This window comes from Camelus ferus, chromosome 19 (assembly GCF_009834535.1).
Source record: "Camelus ferus isolate YT-003-E chromosome 19, BCGSAC_Cfer_1.0, whole genome shotgun sequence".
NCBI lineage: Eukaryota > Metazoa > Chordata > Mammalia > Artiodactyla > Camelidae > Camelus > Camelus ferus.
The window spans coordinates 8,292,877-8,311,165 of NC_045714.1; the positions used below are offsets into that span (position 1 = coordinate 8,292,877).

The 18,289-nt window shown below is 43.5% G+C and overlaps 2 long non-coding RNA genes across 6 annotated transcripts in view; one reads left to right on the forward strand and one right to left on the reverse strand.

Moving 5' to 3' along the window:
* The window catches only part of LOC116657848, a 21,897-nt gene extending 16,578 nt beyond the window's left edge, over positions 1 to 5,319 (forward strand). Inside the window, exon 3 of the long non-coding RNA XR_004312997.1 lies at positions 5,076 to 5,319. This is a non-coding gene — a long non-coding RNA (uncharacterized LOC116657848). The remainder of the gene's footprint in view (positions 1 to 5,075) is intronic.
* Positions 2,050 to 17,933, reverse strand: LOC116657846. Of its 5 annotated transcripts, none has more exons than XR_004312993.1 (10): positions 16,965 to 17,932; positions 14,639 to 14,718; positions 12,189 to 12,809; positions 10,993 to 12,014; positions 10,318 to 10,425; positions 9,618 to 9,944; positions 5,583 to 6,233; positions 5,314 to 5,450; positions 3,805 to 3,942; positions 2,050 to 3,593 (listed from the first exon to the last, which is right to left on the reverse strand). It is a non-coding gene; the product is annotated as an uncharacterized LOC116657846 (long non-coding RNA). The 5 variants fall into 5 exon arrangements; XR_004312992.1 differs by having other exon boundaries at positions 12,423 to 12,809; positions 16,965 to 17,931; XR_004312994.1 differs by having other exon boundaries at positions 10,993 to 12,809; positions 17,557 to 17,933.
* Positions 17,934 to 18,289: the final 356 nt, after the last annotated feature.

Consider the following 18,289-nt stretch of genomic DNA (forward strand, 5'->3'; position numbering starts at 1 on the left):
GAATTAACCGACTTCTCCGAGCCTCCAGTTCTCACCTGTAAAATGGCAGTTGTTGAAAAAATGAAATATTGACAATCCTTGAAAAGAACCGAGCTCAGTGGTTGTGAAGGTTAGCCATCTCGATTTTCTAGCTGGTTTAGGACGTTTTCAAAGTGTGAATCCTTCTCTGGGAACAGTGACTCAGAAGGACCTTTGAAATTAAAGGAACAATTCAGAACACACTTTAAAAGCTGGGAAAAGTACGGAATTATGGATGAGGAGGAGGAAGGAATCTTGCCACCTGGAAGAGAAGCGGACATTGTCCTGTGGTTTTACTTTCCTAGACTCACTTCTGCTTCTAGTCTGTAAGTGGACAACAGTGGAGAGAGATTGGGGAAGAGCAAAATGAAAGTAAAATTTTCCATTTTCAAGAAGGGGCCAGTAGAATAATGCAGCTTCCCAGTTCTGGGTATGCCCGGAAATCAGCGTGTGAGCAGAGGGCCGGGCGAGGTGCTGCCGGCAAAGCTCCTACAGCAGCGCCGGGCCCCAGCTCAGCCCCGTTTCATACTCTGCTGCTGCTGCTGCCACCACCCCGACACCCACGTTCCCAGGGGACACACAACTGCCCTCAAGGGGGCCACACTGTTTCTTGATTTCTCAAAAATTATAGTCTTTTTACAGATCACACAAATATGCACAGTACATGAACAGATACACAGTGTATCTGTGGTATTAATGTATCGAGGGGGAGGTAATTAGAAAAAATGTCTAAAACTCTTCCTTGGTGGGGGGGGGGTGCAAATGAACAACATGTTGAGTAACACTGGCTAACATAGCAGGGTGGGGGGTGTAGATGTGGGGGAGAGGCAGGTGCCTAATAGAAGACTAAAAATGGAGGAGCTCAGCCGGCCGGAAAGTGGTGGTGGGGATGGGAGGAAGGATTTTATGTGTGCAGGAAGCTTGTTAAATAAAGTGAGAAATTTCCCCTGAGGGAGCAACATCACTCTCTCTGCTGCTGTGTCTTCCCGGTTTGGAAGGCTGTATTGTGTAAAGAGGAGACAACAAGCATCTTGGAAATTCTGGCTCTGCTATTTATTTGCTGTGTGGCCTTGGGCGAACTACTGACTTCTCTGAGCCACATCTATAACCTGGGACTAGCAATGTGAGAGTCCGAGTGAAGTACCTGAGAAACAGCAGATGTTTGGTAAATGTGACGTTGTTTTCATACCATCCTACTGGTCCTGTAAAACGGCAGATGACCTGGTAGTAGTTGAAATTTTTAGGAAGAGAAATTAATTCCTTTGAGGTGAACTCCTCTACAGTGACATTTGATTCCGATTTTAGTCCCTCTCTCTCCTTTCTAGCCTTCTCTTCTAAAGCTCCGGTTCTTAATTTTCTTTTGAAATTTTCAATAATGTGTATTAGGGATGTGTTATTTGCCCCGTATCAAACACATTATTTTATTTAATAAGACATCAGCTCTATTAAAACTAGCACTTGATATATTTTTTTTTAATTTTAACCATTCTCATAGGTTTGTAGTCTCTCTACATAGTGACTCAAGATGTTGAACATTTTCTCATTTGCTTGTCATCGGTAAGTATTCTTATTCACGTCTGGTCAAATTTTTTTCCCACTTAAAAATATTAGGTGGTTTGTTTTCTTCTTATCTTAGTTAGAAAGTTTCTAAACAGACATTCTGGATACAGATCCTTGGTCATATATGTGATTTGCAAATATTTTCTTTTAGTCTGTGGTTCATCTTTTTATTGTCTCAACAGTGTCCTTCACAGAGCACATGTTTTAAATATTGATGCTGTCCAATGTATCAAAATTTTTGTCTGTGAGCAGAGGTTTTGGTGCTGCAGCTAATTTTTTTAGATTGAAGTACAGTCAGTTTACAATGTGTCAATTTCTGGTGTACAGCATAATATTTCAGTCATACATATACAGACATACATTCCTTTTCATATTCTTTTTCATTATAGGTTACTATAAGATACTGAATATAGTTCCCTGTGCTATACAGTATAAACTTGTTGTTTATCTATTTTATATATAGTAGTTAGTATCTGCAAATCTGGAACTCCCATTTTATCCCTTCCCACACCCTTTTCCCGCTGGTTAACCATGAGTTTGCTTTCTATGTCTGTGAGTCTGTTTCTGTTCTGTAAGTTCATTTGTGTCTTTTATTAAACACCACAAGCCAATCAAAATGCACTTGCAGGCCATGTTCATCCTGTTGGCCCCACATTTGGGTGGGATTTTTAGACTAAAAGGAACCCCAGGGGACGTGGAAGCCATGGACATGTGTCTCTCGGGGCTCCCAGGGCAGGGGCTGTAATTGCCGGGGGCCCGGATGCCTGCTCTGAAATCCACATTTGTGCTGAGCCCACGGCTCCTTCAGGTTACTCCTTTCCAGCGGCTGCTTGCGACCTGGGAACTAAAGCAGGCTCCCTTCTGGGAGGCATGGGCTTTGCCAGAACTCTCTTAGAACTGCGCCACAGTCTCAGACTTCCCCTACCCACCGGTTCTCTCTTCTCTCCTCTGCAGGGGTCAGACCAGAGCTGAGGTCTCATTCTTCTCCTCTGGCTCCCTCCCCATGTTCCTGTCCTATGAGTTTCCCCCAGGAAATGTCTTGTGTGTTTTCCCCCAACTTGGCATCTGCCGGTCTGCTCCTCAGAAGAACCAGCCTACTGCAAGGGGTCATTGTTTCAGGACCACGGCCTCACCTGCCATGCCTGATCCGGGTGAGGCCTGGGGTGAGCGGAAACCCCATCCCTGTTCATGAGGACAGTGTCTGTCTAATACTGATTGTTGCTGAGTAGAATGTGAGCCCAGGGTGAAACATCACAAGACTTTTAAGGAGAAAAACTACAGAAAATTACAATCCCCAATTCAACCCTTGTCTTTGATAGAAGAAGAAATTGAGGCAAGAAAGGGAAATGCCTTTTCTAAGACCACCGATGTAGTTGGATGGTAAAATGTGGCCAGAGCCCAGAGATGCTAGCTCCTGATCCGGCTCTTTCCTTTCTTCCTCTTTATTATGGGTTGACTGGGTTGGTCTGTATTCGTTATCTTTTGCTGTGTAACAAAATATCCTCCCTGCCCATAGCAGCTTATAACAAGGCACAGTTATTTTCTCACGGTTTCTGCGGATGGGAATCTGGACCCTGCTTCACTGGGTCTCCCACAAGTCTGCATTCAAGGTGTCAGTGTAGTCTGAGGTCTCATCCAGCTGGAGAAGAGTCTGCCTCCAAGCTCATGTGGCTGTTGGTACATGGGCTTCCTCGAGGGCTGTTGGATTGAGGACCTCAGGTCTTTTCTTGCTGCTGATCAGAGGCCTCCCTCAGCTCTTTGCCACAGGAGGTTCCCAGCACGGCCACTTGCTTCATCAAAGCGTACAAGCTGAGCAGGCGATGGAAGCTGTGAGCAAGGTGGACGTCCCGGTCCTCGGTCCCCTGATTACGAAGTGATGCTCCACCATGTCTGTCTGTTAGAAAGTCACCAGGCCAGCCCTCATCCCAGGGGACATGAAGACCGGGGGGCCACGTTCGAAGACCACAGGTCTTCCTTGGAAATTAGGGAACCGCCGGCTGTGTTCGGTCTTTCTCCTATAAACCAAGACACTACTTTTGAGGAGTGAGATCAGGCATCTATTTTAAAACAAAGTGCTGGTGTAGCTGCAGAACAGGCTTGAGAAGGGAGAACCAGGCCAGTGAGGACAAGAGGGGAAGTGGTCGCAGGGGACAGGGTGGGGTAGCAGAAATAACCTCCCAGCCAGGCCAGCAAAACCCTCTGCTCTCCACCCCCAGGCATCCTCACCGTGTTCTCTTTGCATTTTGTTCTCTGCCGTGGGTACAGAAAACAGATTGTTTTTTAGCAGAATTCAGGACATTTTGCTTTTGCAGAGATCATTTGCTGTCGGGTTATGACATATTCCTTCTAGTACTGAGAGCGCACCTAATTGTCGAGAAGAAATACCCAGATCAAAACAAAACTGTCTCCGTTGCATAGAGGGAGGAAATATGGTGCAATGATTACAATAATGGTAACCGTTAATACTCGTCAAGGGCTGGCTGGGCAGCCTGCCGGGAGCCCAGCAGCTTTGCCCCATGGAGTTCCTGGAGCAGTTCTAGGAGGTTGTATTAATATTCTCTCCATTGCATAGAGGAAGAAACTGAGGCTTAGAGAGATTGTGAGATTTCCCTAACGTCACAGCTAGATGGGGCTGGAGCAGGAACTGACCCATGTTTATTTCACGTCCACACTGACCACCAGAGCATTTCCCCAGACTTTATGCATTCATGTATAAACTGTCAGAGTTGCTGCCATGTCCAGGACGATTTAGTCTATTATCACATATGGGACCCATTTTACTGTTCCCTCCCCGTCCCCTGCAGTGGTGCAGGCTCTAGGCGATGGCAGGGCTGAGTTTAACCCTGACCCTGCACCCTGCAGCCTTAGCTCTAAAATGGAAGATAGGAGTAAATGAGGAGGCACATTGTTGATGCCCCATATTTTCCTGAAGGGACCCTCAAGGAATGGGATCTTTATTAATTTCCTCTGAAAGATAAATCCACGGTTAGCATATTTTCAACATCATCATGAATATTAAAGAATTCCTCAGCACTTTCTATGGCCGCCCAGAAATTTGCAATTAAGTACTTGTTAAAACTGAAATGTGGATTGAATGTCCTAGAGTTTGAGGCAACATCAGATAGTCTAGTTACTCTATCTGGAGCGAATACATTTGCTCGAGTGTTTTTGCTTACTAGTGGAAAACCACAGTGACAACGTAACATCATGATGAACAGTCTAGATTTCGAGGTCAGTTAAATCTGGTTTTTCTTTTGGCTCACTCCATTCATTGGCTTTGTGACCTTGGCTAACGAATCGTTCTCTGCTTCGATTTTATTAGATCAGTTGGGAATGCCTTCAGATGTAAGTGGCAACCACCACCACAAAACCCCATGAGAGACTTAAGTTATTTACCCCCTCACTTAAAAGGAAGTCCAGAAGCAGGAAGTTATTGTTATGTTTCAGTGGCTTGAGAATGTCAGAGCTTTGCTATTCTTTCTTCTGTATGCTTCCAGGAAGACTCACCGCTTTCCTCTCAAGGCAAGGAAGACGGACAGGTCGAACCAGGGACATCTTTTCCTTTGTGAGACAACGGACCTGCCCAGAAGTCTCACAGAGATCTCCTGCTCACGTCTCGCTGGCCTGAAGTGTGTCACGTGGCCAGGTTGCAGGGGAGTCTGGGAAGGGCTCCAGCATGGAGGTGGGTGAGGGAGAAGGGGCTGTGGTGGGGATTAACTCAGATAATGCACATACCTGGGAAACGGAGGCGTGGTTCCAGCGTCCTGCAGTGAGTGAGCATCAGCGACAGAGCAGAAACCTGGTTTTCTACCAGACTGGAAGCCCCATGAGGGGAGGGTTTTTCTTTCTCATTTATTGTTCTAGCTTGATGCCTAGAACACAGATCAACATAAGGTGCAGCTCAATAAATATTTGGTAAACAAATGGATGATGATAATTTGATACATTTATTTAATTTACTGTCATTCATCAATTTCTCAAAAAAACGTTTATTCAGTGCCCACCAAACAAACATCAGAATGTGAATCATGAAGCCAGGACTCTTGTTGGTGCATTTATCTCTTGCTATGTAACAAACAACCCCAAAACTTAGCAGCTGAAAAGAACAGACACTTCTTATCTCCCACACTTTGAGGTCAGGAGTCACTGAGAACAGTCTGGATGGATGGTTCTGGCTCAAGGTCTCTTGTAAGCAGTCACGATACAGTTAAGATGTTGGTCGAGGCTGCCAACATCTGCAGGCTTGACTGGCGTTGGAGGACCTGCGTCTAAGATGCATGCTCACATGGCTGTCGGCTGGAGGCCTCAGTTCCTCCCCATGTGGACTTTTCCATGATGCTGATGCTTTCCAGAGGGAAAGAGCAAGGAAGAAACTGCAGCGTATCTTAGGGCTAGTCTTGGATGTTGCCCAGTGTCATCTGCACGGGTTTCTGCTCCTTAGAAACAAGTCCCGAGGTCCAGCCTGAACTCAAAGGGAGAGGACTCTGCCTTTCAAAGGCGTGTCAGCATGCGGACATGTGTTAAGGTCACCAAGTGTCTGTTCCATTCAGGGCTGTATTTCTAGCATCCAGATACGTCTGGCTCATCTGATAGGTGCTTAATCAGAGCTCGTTCCAGGTCAGTAGGCCTTGAAGATTTTACAATTTGAGGGCTCTCTAAGAAAAAGGATATAGTTATGAAAAAAGTTGTAAAAGTTAACATTTATTTAGAATAAGGAATACATTACAGATTACAAATTTTTTTTATTATAGTGTAGTCAGTTTAGAATGTGTCAGTTTCTAGTGTACAGCATAATGTTTCAGTCGTACATACACATACATATATTCGTTTTCATATTCTTTTTCATTATAGGTTACTACAAGATATTGAATATAGTTCCCTGTGCTATACAGAAGAAAATTGTTTATTTTATGTATAGTAGAATCTGCAAATCTCGAACTCCCAGTTTATCCCTTCCCACCCCCTTTCCCCCCGGGTAAGTGTAAGTTTGTTTACTATGTCTGGTGAGTCTGTTTCTATTTTGTAAATAAGTTCATTTGGTTTTGGTTTTTTAGATTGCACATATGAGTGATATCATATGGTATTTTTCTTTCTCTGCCTGACTTACTTCACTTAGAATGATAATCTCCAGGTCCATCCATGTTGCTGCAAATGACATTATTTCATTCTTTTTATGGCCGAGTAGTGCTCCATTGTATAAATATACCACAGCTTCCTTATCCAGTCCTCTGTTGATAGACATTTAGGTTGTTTCAATGTCTTGGCTATTGTACATAGTGCTGCTATGAACATTGGGGTGCATGTGTCTTTTCAAATTAGAGTTCCCTCCAGATACATGCCCAGGAGTGGGATTGCGGGATCATATGGTAAGCCTATCTTTAGGGCAGTGATGAATCGCAAATACTCTTTGAATGATGACACCCATTGGCTGGCTGCCACCCTCTTTGTAAAGACGGAGCATTCCTTTTATCTTTGCCAGTATTTCTCTTTCCTGGGTGATCATATCATTTGCTCCTCTTTAGCAGATTGTAATGGTCAGTTTTATGTGTCAACTTGACCAGATCATGGGTTGCCTGTAAACTGGTTAAATGTAATCTCTGGGAATGTCTGTGAAGGTGTTTCCAGATGAAATTAGCGTTGGAATCAGTGGACCCCGTCAAACAGTGTGCCCTTCCCTGTATGGTGGCATCACCCCACCCAGGAGGGCCTGAAAGGAACAAAAAGGGCAAGGAGGGAAGGGGTCAGCCCTTCCTCACTCATTGTTTGAGCTGGAACATTGATTTTCCTGCCCTTGGTGCTCCTGTTTCTCAGGCCTGTGGACTTGGACTGGAACAACAGCACGGGCTCTTGGGGCACCAGCCTGCAGACAGCCAACTGCAACTTTTCAGCCCCCTCGTTGCATGAGCCCATTCCCTAATAATGTCTCCCTACACCTGTACATCCTATTGACTCTGTTTTCCTGGAGAATCCTGATTAGTAGGATGATTAAATAACCCAATAGCCTAGTCATTACTTTTATTCAAAATTACCTCTTGCTTTTACTGGTGTGACTTATATTTTGACAGAACCTACCCGAGTTCCAAGGTCACGATGCGTCAAATATCATAAGAGGTTACCTGCTCTGTTGGAAATGTACCTAGTGCGACTGTCCCATGTGTCTTCACAGACATACGTGCCATTTGTGGAACTGTGAAAGTTAAACTTCAGTGTCTGTACATACAGTTTTCTTGGAACACAGACACGTCATCCATTTTTTGTGTACGGCTGCTTTCACGCTACGGTATCAGAGCTGAGTCATTGTGAGGCAGCCCACGTGGCCCCCGAAGCTTAAAATATTTGCTGTTTGGTGCTTTACCAAGAAGTCTGTTGACCAATGTCCCCCCACCCCCATGGCAATGAGACGCACTCACCCTGCTGGCCTCTGGAACTCAGCAATGGCCATTTTCCCGTCTCTAAAACACAGCAAGCCGTGCACTGCCTCAAGACCACCCCTCTGCTGAGCTGTCTTCTCTCCCAGCCATCTTGCCATTTTGTGTCTGATCATATTCATCCTTCAGACAATTTCTCAACCTACATTGAGAAGCCTTCTCTAGCTGCCTGTCTGAAAGTGTTTCCATTATTCTTAACCACTGTTTCCCTGTTCTTTTCAAACCTGGTCTTGCCCATGGTTTGCAATGATTGACTGCCTCCTTAGTTAAGGTTGCTGCCCCTTTTTACCCTGTGGACTCCCTGTCTGTATCTTACCAGGGTGGGTAAGCATGTGAGCTCTGAACCCAGACAGCCTAGGCTTGAGTCCTAGCTTTGTCAGTTACAAGTCGTGGAAGCTTGGGTGAGTCACTGATCCCCTTGGCTCAATTTTCTCACCTGCAAAATGGGGATAATCATAGTACCTAATATTGAACCTAGTACCACATTAAGTTTTGAGGATTCAGATAGTTGATGTAGATGAAGCACTAAGAACCGTGCCTGGCCTCTGGTAAGTGCTTGATAAGGCTTAGCTATTAATATTCAGTGCTGTGTCTTCAAGGTCAAGCACAAGAGTACAACTAGCATCTCCTTGAACACATTTTTGGAATGAAGCGTTTGTGGAGTGAGCGCTTAATCTGGTGCTAAGTAAATAAATGAGTGCCTCAAGCCACTTAATCTTCAATCGTATGTTGCTGCGTTTAATCACGAGCCCCTAGCAGCACTGTTTACAACAGCCAAGACATGGAAGCAACCTACATGCCCTACACGCCCACCTACAGACGACTGGATACAGAAGCCGTGGCATACAGACACGACGCACTACTACTCAGCCGTAGAGAAGAATGCAGCCGTGCCGGGTGCAGCAACGCGGATGGACCTGGAGGTCGTCATACTAAGTGAAGTCAGTCAGACAGAGAGAGACAGATACCATATGATACCAGTTATATGTGGAACCTAAGAACATGATACAGATGAACTTTCTTAACACGGAAAGACTCACAGACAGAAAACAAACTTACGGTTCCCAAAGGGAAAAAGGGAAGAGGGATAAATTAGAAGTTTAAGATTAGCAGATATAAACTACTATATATAAAATAAATAAGGCCCTAATGTAGAACACAGGAAGCTATATTCAGTATCTTGTAGTAACCTATAAATGAAAAGGAACCTGAAAAAGAATGTATATATATAACTGAGTCACTATGCTGTACACCAGAAACTAACAACATTGTAAATCAACTATACTTTGATTTTAAAAAAATATAAATCAACTAGACTTCAATAAAAAAAAACTTAAAAAATATTATAGGCCTCAAGTTTGATTTAGTCCATGAAAGGCTATAATTAATCTTGATGTACATAACAGAGTCAAATCAGTAAGGCAGGCGTTCAAAGCACCTTTTAAAAATTGTTTTGTTTTGGTAATTTAGTATCTTGTCTTGGTATGCCCACAGACAGATTAAGACCCGTAAATGTTCTGGGGCCTACACCAGTCAGCTATTGCCATAATAATGTCACGTAACAAATCACCCAAAGCTCAGGAGCTTAAAATAGTAATTATTTAATCTCACAAAAGCATCTGCAACTTGGCTGGTTTTCAGATGATCTAGGCTGGGCTGGGCTTCAAGGTGTGGGTTGCAGCCAGGTCTGCTCTAGGTGTCTCTCATCCTCCTCAGATGAACAGGCATAAGCTTCCCAGGGCAACGTGGGACCCGCAAAAAGGGGAGACCCACGGTGCGAACGCCTTTCAAGGCTTTGCTTGCGCCCTGCAGGCTGACAGCCTATTAGCCAACAAAGTCACATGACCGAGCCCGGACTCAGTGGGGCAGGGAAGTATGTCCCATCCAAAGCAGGAGTGGGAGGGGAGTATTTCCTGCATCACACACACCATCCAGGACCTGTACCCAAATAAAAATAAAAAACTAAAATGAAAAATAAAATTGTTTTTCAGAGGCAAAAGCATATACATGTTGAAATCTAAAATAGCTTTTCTGGTCCTTCAAGTGTGTGTCTAGCTTTCATTTGGGGTTGGCCAGCACTGATGACTACTGTCTGTATCCTGGTGCCTTGCACACAGTAAGTAAGTGATAAAGTCTGTTGAAGGCAGTTGTTGAATTCTGTAAGTGTACGGAGATGGCATCAGGGCACAATAGCTCTATTTGCTTTACGGAAATCCAGAGGCACTGAAGGTACCGCACGTTTCTACATCAGAGCTTCAAAAGGAGTCCTGGGGTGTGGAGGTGCACACAGCTTCTAACACTCCGTGCATACCTGGGAGGCCTCCACGCAAGTCGCCGCCTCTGGGTTTTCTGTTTTGACTCCCCTGCAGTGGAAACGAACTCACTTTCTCATCTGATGTTGCTCAAGGGAAATGCATGCCTGGAAAATAATCAACGGGGAGGAGAGGGTAGACAAGCAAATAAACAGTCCGATGAATATAAGATAAAACGCAAACTAAAGCCAGCCTTCAGAACCTCGCGTTTTCCTTTCATCCACTGTTTATTTGATAATTGCACAGTCAATTACAACGTGCATAACTGATTTTACAGACCCATTAGTCTATAAATATCTACAGCATATATGTATTTGTAGATAAGGAGGGTGGAGACAATCATGACTGAACAAACATGTTCTGACACAGAAATAACTTTGCAAACACTATCCACTTCAGATTCTACCAATGCTAGTTTCTCCTGGCCCAGAACTCAGTGTTATGAATTTTGGTAATCGTAACTGCCTTTAAGTGAGAGCACAGCATATGCCTCGCATCAGGGTGAGAAATATCTATGTATGTATGATTTTTAAACCAGATTACAGTCCTGCCATATTAAAACATCCCCATTGTACAGAAGGGAACACAGAGACTCAGTAAGTAGCCTGAGCCTGTATTTGAACTCTAACACACTTCACTAGAAAATAGGGCTGTTTTGAAAGCTGGCCACTTACCTGTGTACAGACAGGGCCACCCGAGGACCAAGGAGGCACACAGATATCCGGATGACTGTCACATCTTATATCTTGCAACAGGATTAACGTAACAGAACAGCCGGTGTGGGAAGCCACCCTGCAAATCTCTCTCTGTTTCTCTCCACCATTCTGTTTTCCTTCAGTTGTGGAGTGCAGAGCTGCTTTTATTAGCTGACTAGACTAGGCGTGGTAAACATGTCACCTGGATTATCAGGTGCCTCTGGTTTGGAAATGTTCACTCTCAGAGCCATCAGTGAAACCCAGAGATGACATCTGACAAGCTGGTGATAAAGCTTCAAGGAGCTCCCACTGGAAGAAGGGCTTAATTACGTGTGATTTTTCAAGCAGTATCTGTAGATTACACAGATAAGATGTCTCCTTTCTGTCTAGTGTGTACTTTGGACGGGTAAGCTTATTGAATCATGACTGTTAGGTCTCCTTGGCTGTGAATTCGGGCACCAGATACCTCCAAATCAGGTTTAGCCATTGTCCACGCAAAGCTCCTTACTGCTCTTTTGGTTGAAATTTGTAGGAAAGAACACTTAGGTAACTGCAATGTTAAGGGAGCAATTTGGTTTGAAAAAAATCTCAAAAAGAGCCTTAAGAAAAAGTCCAAAACAACCTTCTAGGGCACTTCCTGCTTTTTTGAAAAAGTTTAGGAGTACAAATAAAATAAGTTGTTTTTTTAAAAAAAATATGAAAACAAATATATGCGTGTATATGCATAACTGGGACATTGTGCTGTACACCAGAAATTGACACATTGTAACCGACTGAACTTCAATCAAAAAAAAAAAAAAAAAAAAGAACCATGAGTTTCTGCCTTTCCAGTTAGAAGCAATCTTTAAAAGGCATCCAAAAAAAAAAAAAAAATTGGCTCTGTTTTCTGAATTGCTAGTTGGGAGAACAAAAGAAGCAAGGGAAAGTTTGACTTGACTTCCTCTGCAATTTGTTTATATCATCGGAGCAGAAAAGAATCTCAGGGCTCAGCTCGCCACTTCCTGAATGAAGAGAGAGAGAGAGAAATAAATGCCCAGTGTTGGATTCGTTGAAGAGTGCAAAGCGAATAGCAGAAATCCCAACCAACCCACTGGAGGGGCCCAGAGGGCAAAGGAAGGACATGTGTCCATTCAGCTACAATCTGACGAGATAACTGCAGAGCCCCAGTCACTCACGGCAAACGTCCTCACATACTCCCCCAGCCCCGCCCAGTGGCCACACAGAGGCCAGCTGGGTGGAAGGTGCAGTCTTTCCTGGCTTGTTCCTATAGAGTCGGTTTCATCCAAGACGGTGTTGTCAGTCAGGCCAAAGACAGCAGAGGGGGTAATGGAATAGCATTGAAATGACCCGTGTTTACTTGAAAATCATGTCCAAGTCAGATGTAACTGCCATGATAAGGTTCTATTTACCTCTCCAGTTAGTAGCCAGGAAACAGCCAAACCAGTTAGGTAGGAAATTTTCTTTTTTGGGGCAGGTATGGACTGAATCACTGGCAGCAAACTTCAGGGATTTCTAGGAGAGTGCATTTCTTTTCTCTCTCGCTTCTCCTGGGCAGAGCGCCTGTAATTCCTCCCCTCCACACACACACTTTTTAAAAAGAACCAATTTGAGGCTGGCTGAGCTCATTCGATTATCGCTGTTAGCTTCCTGCCACTTGTCTTTGTGGGGCTGGAGCGAGGCCTAAGGATTCAGATGAAAAACATCAGGCTGCTCTTCTCTTCGCGAAATCGCCCCAGTGCGGGTTTTCCAGCTTGCCTTTTCCTCGCTCTGTTCGGGTGAGGTCTGCCACGGCTGGCCTATTAAACAGAAATTTGAAATCAGTGGGTGAAAGGGCTCAGAAAGAGGAAAAATACAGTTGAGCAGTGAATGTACTTGGCTGAGTACCCTATGGGGGACCGATTTCATTGGCCTTTGGAAACGGGAGGGGATTGCAACATGCAGATAGGAGAGGGAGATAGAACGCAGATGGAAGGCAGAGGCAGGATGGGGCGACGCAGAGGTTTTCCTTTCCTCTGAAAGGGTGGGTCCTTGTTACCAAAGTACATTTCTTGGGGCAGCTCAGAAGCCCAGAGAAAATGCCATGTAATAAGGCTGGAGGCTGTTTGAATAATGAATAATGTAACCTGCAGTGATTTCAAACCACAGTTTATTGGAAGTTTTTCTCCCAGTTCAGAGGACAGGTTTCCATCAGTTCTCTCGTCTAATTCCTGCTTCCTGCCAAGCTGCTGCTGTGGGTGTTTTCAAGAAAAAAAAACCGGCGGCATCATTTGAGAGCTTCAAAAACCTCAGCGTTCAAATTAGCCTTCTTTTGAATCCCTCTGGACAGTTGGTTAAATTTGGGTCCAAAGTGCTGTCCTTAAGTGGAGCTGATCTTCGGGTGAGGCAACTTAATTGTCTGAGGGTTAAGAAACTGAAAAATAATGTTTTAACAGCACCATTGCTAGAAAATTGGAAACTGCATTCTTCTAGGCTGTCCTGTTCAAGTCTGTTTTATTGACATCTGAACATTTCCGAGTACAAAGGGCTATTATGTAAAAAGGACACTTGGATATCCTTCTTAAAGGTTCCCTTGTATTTCATAGAATGTTTACAAGGTTACTAAGCTTGCTTTCTCATCTTGGTGTATTTTAAATGGCTCAGCTATCACTCCCACGTTTATTTGAGAATCATTGAAACCGCTTGAATGGACCGGGAGATATCCTTTGTTCCCCATTGATTTGAAAACAAAAGACTCAGGGGAAAAAAAAGTTTCCTTTGCTGTTGAATGCCATATGCAGATGAACGTATTGTTGATTAAATTAAACCAAGGCTCTGAAGACTTTTTCAAGTCTTAGAACAGAAAGAATGCTCTTGTAGTTATGGTACGAGTGAGATTTGCCCTCCAGTTCTGGTTTATCCTTTGGGCTTAGGTCTAACATGGGGTTATTTAAGTCACACACCCAAGTCTGCAGGAATAATGTAATCAATAGAGGAGAATCAGCGTTGAAAAAGACAAAGTTGTTACGTTGTTTCTTGGGCGGGAAATGCCAGGTGGATCGAAGTCGGCAGCGTCCTCCACTCATTTTCCAATTTCTCTAGACCCCAGGCTCTCATTCCGGCACTGCTGACATTTGGACTGGATCACTCCCTGTTGTGGGGGCCTGTCCTGCACATTGCAGAGTGTTTCCCAGCTCCCCTGGCCCAGACCCACGAGGCCAGCAGCTCCCCCTCCACAGCCGTGACGGGCAGACTCGTCACCCACAACTGCCAACTGTCCCTTACAAGCGAGGGGGCGAGCGTGGGTGGGTTTGGATCACCTCTGGTTGAGAACCACTGTTCTAGACCCACCCACCCAATCCTGTTTAAAGAAGGAAGAGAAGATTAACCTGGTGCCCAGCCAGCGACTGTGAAGGATCACTGGTTACAAAGCAGTGATTTTAATCAAAATTCATACAGTTAGAACTGAGTATGAGAGAAAGGGAAAGAGAATGCATCAAAGGACTTAGAATCCTTAGGATCCAGCCCTTCATTTACAGCTGAGGACCGGAGCAGGAAGTGCATGCTGAGGGACGCAATTGGCCAGTGAGCTAGTAAGCTTGGGACTATTTTTCTCTCGTTATTGTAAGAAGCTCATGGGTTCACTTACCTGTCAGCATGCCCCTCCCGCTGGTAAGCATTTCAGAGCCGACCGGAAACAACGCGTCTCAGGATCCTTTTCCTTAAGACCTTGAAGTAATAGTTACTCATTTAATTTTCAGTAGATAAAAATGGGCACATACTGTAATAATAAAACACATATTTTATGAGATTAGAATAATAAATAAAAACGTAATGACTGTGAATGAATACGGATAAAGAAGTTTAAAACATGTTTTTTATATATAAAGATGTATCTATTCTTCTAGGATGTATAGTTCACATTGACAATTTTTAACTGTTGAAAAAAAAAAGCAATGCTCAGAACCACGTAACCTGAGTCCTACATATACGAAAATAATAAAGCTATCAGTGCTCATTTTTACTGTTTTTTAAAAGTTTTAAATTGTTTTTAAATGTATTGAACAGTGTGATAAGTGAACAGAATAAACAGCACAATGGTGGTACTCCTGGCTAAGATGGACAGGTTTCCAGCTCTCCCGCTTCAGGGCCTTTCCTGGTCCTTTTGGCAGAAAATCATCTTCCTTCATGTATCTGCTTGATTCATTCCTTCCTTCCCTCCACCCAGGTCGCTGCCAAACGACACCTCCTCACTTGGGTCTCCCAACCTGCCTTTAGTGATGCAACTACAGAATGTATTCTGTATAAAGAACAAAAAGTACCATCCAGCTCCCCTGCTTACTTGGCACCCAGCTTGACTTTAATTTTTTTTTATAGCACTTATATACTTGCATAGAACATACATTATATACTTGGTTTACTTATGTATTGCCTGCTTCTGCCAAGTCGAATCTAGTCTGATTCCCCGAGGGCTTTGTTTTATCTACTAGGGCTCAGAACAGTGCCCGGTACACAGCAGGTGCTCAGTAAATACCGATTGAATGACAGTGTTATTGTCCAGGCAAACGTTGTAGGCACGAGCAGGCTGGTAACAGTTTGGTGTGAGTTGATGAATTCTTGCACCCTCGTAAATGACCTTTGTCTTTTCAAGTGTAATATTATATTTAATATTTAATTGGTTTGGCATGACAGGTTAAATATTTCAAGCAGTTAATCATTTATTTTAAATAACAGGTTTTGTTTTTCAATAGAGAAAAGTCTAATGAAGAAAATAAAAATGGACCCTCACCCCATCAATCAGGGAAGCCCTACTGACATTTAAACAAGAACACAGATAATAAAAATACATGCTTATAGTTAGAAACTTCGAATTATATAGAAAAGTTACAGAATAAAAAGTAGAAGGCATTCCCTTATCTGTTTTTCTGGTTCCTATCACAAAAAGAAACCCTTGAAACCAATTTCTTTTCTTTCTTTTTTTTTTTTTTTTTTTTGCAGGAGGAGTTTAATTAGGTTTACTTATTTATTTACTTTTTTCATGGAGGTACTGGGGCTTGAACCCACAACCTCATGCATGCTAGGCATGCACTCTACCACCTGAGCTATACCCTCTCCTTGAAACCAATTTCTTGTGAATTGTTCCAGAAAATTTTTCTATGCCAGAAAATTTTTCTATGCCTATAGACATAAATTTACTAGCAAAATATACATTCTCTTAAATTGCTTTAAACACACACACATACCAGAATAGTTTCTTCCCTACCACTTGCTATTTGTACTTAGATATTTATTTGCTCAACTATATGTTGAACGTCTGTCTCTCTTCCACCCGACCCTGCCTGCCTATCCACCATCCAGTCCCCAGGGCCTCACACACACAGCAAGCCTCATGCCCTATTATTACTGGTTGAGCAATTGGTTAAACTGGTACACACTCTCCAACAGCAGGCACTATGCTTTTATTCATGTACTTTAGCCAAGACAGTCTTCTTACACCACTAGTGAAGTTCTCTAAGATTCATATTTAATGAACATTTATAGATTTTTAAAAATTGTTAGCAGTCTAGGTGTTTTCACATGAAATATCTCCTGTGATCCTCGGGCAAATCTCCTGAAGTGATTATTTTCATTCCTGTTTTTCAAAGGAGAAAACAGACTCAGAGATGTCAAAACTGAATTACAGATGAAGATTATAATATTAGGAAAAAGTTCTAGGCTCCGTGCCCCATTTATATTTCTAAGTATCTTCTTTTTTACCAATCTCAACAGTCAGAATGTTATCAACTTTTGAGCTGAACTCTAAATAACACGTATTTCTGTATAGTTTGTCATGTCACAAAGATGTATTTCGTCTCTCTAATTAGCTCAGCAGATGCAACAAAGATCTGAGGGCTAAATACTAACAAAACAAACAAACAAACAGAAAATTCCTCTAACACGAGAGAAACTTCTTGACAGTGTAAAAACTAACCCACCTGGCTTCTAAGAAGCAGGCCTGAGCAGCTCAATCAAAACACAGGAAGTAAGTTGTAAATGGCAGAATGAATAAAACAACTATTTTGGGGAGTGAAACAGAATCTGCTCTCTGCTCCTTAGATGTCACCTTTCAAAGTGAGGAGGGAGCACATGGGGTCAAACCGTTCACCCAGTGGCTCCATTTTCAAAAAGAAACAGCCTATATACAACTGGGTAAATAAACTAAAAACCATTGAATGACACGCTTGAAATGGGTGAATTTTATGGCATGTAAATTATATCTCAATTAAGGTGTGAAAACAGAAAGAAGGAGCCAAATTAACAGCGAAGAGTTGTTTTATTTTGCTAGCAGTCAGCCAGTACAGATTTAGGTTTTGTGTGTGTGTGTGGTTGTGTGGTTGTGTGTGTGTGTGTGTGTGTGTGTGTGTGTGTGTGTGTGTGTGTAAAATGTGGTCTGTGAGGCAGGAGCATACCAGGATGTGGGAGGCTCAAAGGTCTGTGTGCAGAGCCAAAGGGGCCAGAACAGTTCTCTAATAAAAAGACCCTGGGACTGGGGTCTCCTGAGAAGTGAAAATAAACGAAAAGATGAACCTTTTGTTCTGGCCCTGTCACCACGTCTTCCGACGAGGGCGAAACCGCAGAGCGTAAAGCTCGCCTCCCACTTGCCGCTTGCCTGTTGATTCCGTTCCCTCCTAATAGCAGCCTTGTTCCATCTGCTGGGATTCAGAGATTTATGGAGACAGAGTGAGAGGGGAATTATTTCCAAAAGAAATAATCAGAGGAATAGGGAGAGGGGAGGAGGGGGAGAGAGAGAGACGGAGGGAGGGAAGAGAGAGAAACAAACAGAGAGAGGAGAAATTAACTTCCAAGACAGAATAAAATTGGCTATAATGTCATTAAAATATTAAAATGAACACTGCAAGAACTATAAACTGACAACGATGCCTTAAGAAGAACCATCTGTTGGGTCTGGACCAGGAAAATGAAACTCGAGGGGAAGGGGGTGGGCGGGGCGGGAGGAGGACCTGCTTACTGCAAGGAGCAGGCTTTGCACTTAAACCTCGTGGTGTGATCTGATGCCCCTCTGACTTACGGAGGGAGGAGGAAGGCTCCCCGCCCCCTCGCCAGCCTGGGGTCAGGCGAGCCCTCACTCACACTGCTCATTAGCGCCTCCTGTGGGGAGAAGGAGGCAAGGACACACAAACCTCAAAATTACTAATGAAAAAAAACCCAACAAAACCTTATTTAGTCTTAAAAAAAAAAAAAAAACCAATGAGGTAATTTTCTGAGAATTACCTAAGCAAGTGCCTCACGCGTACCTCTG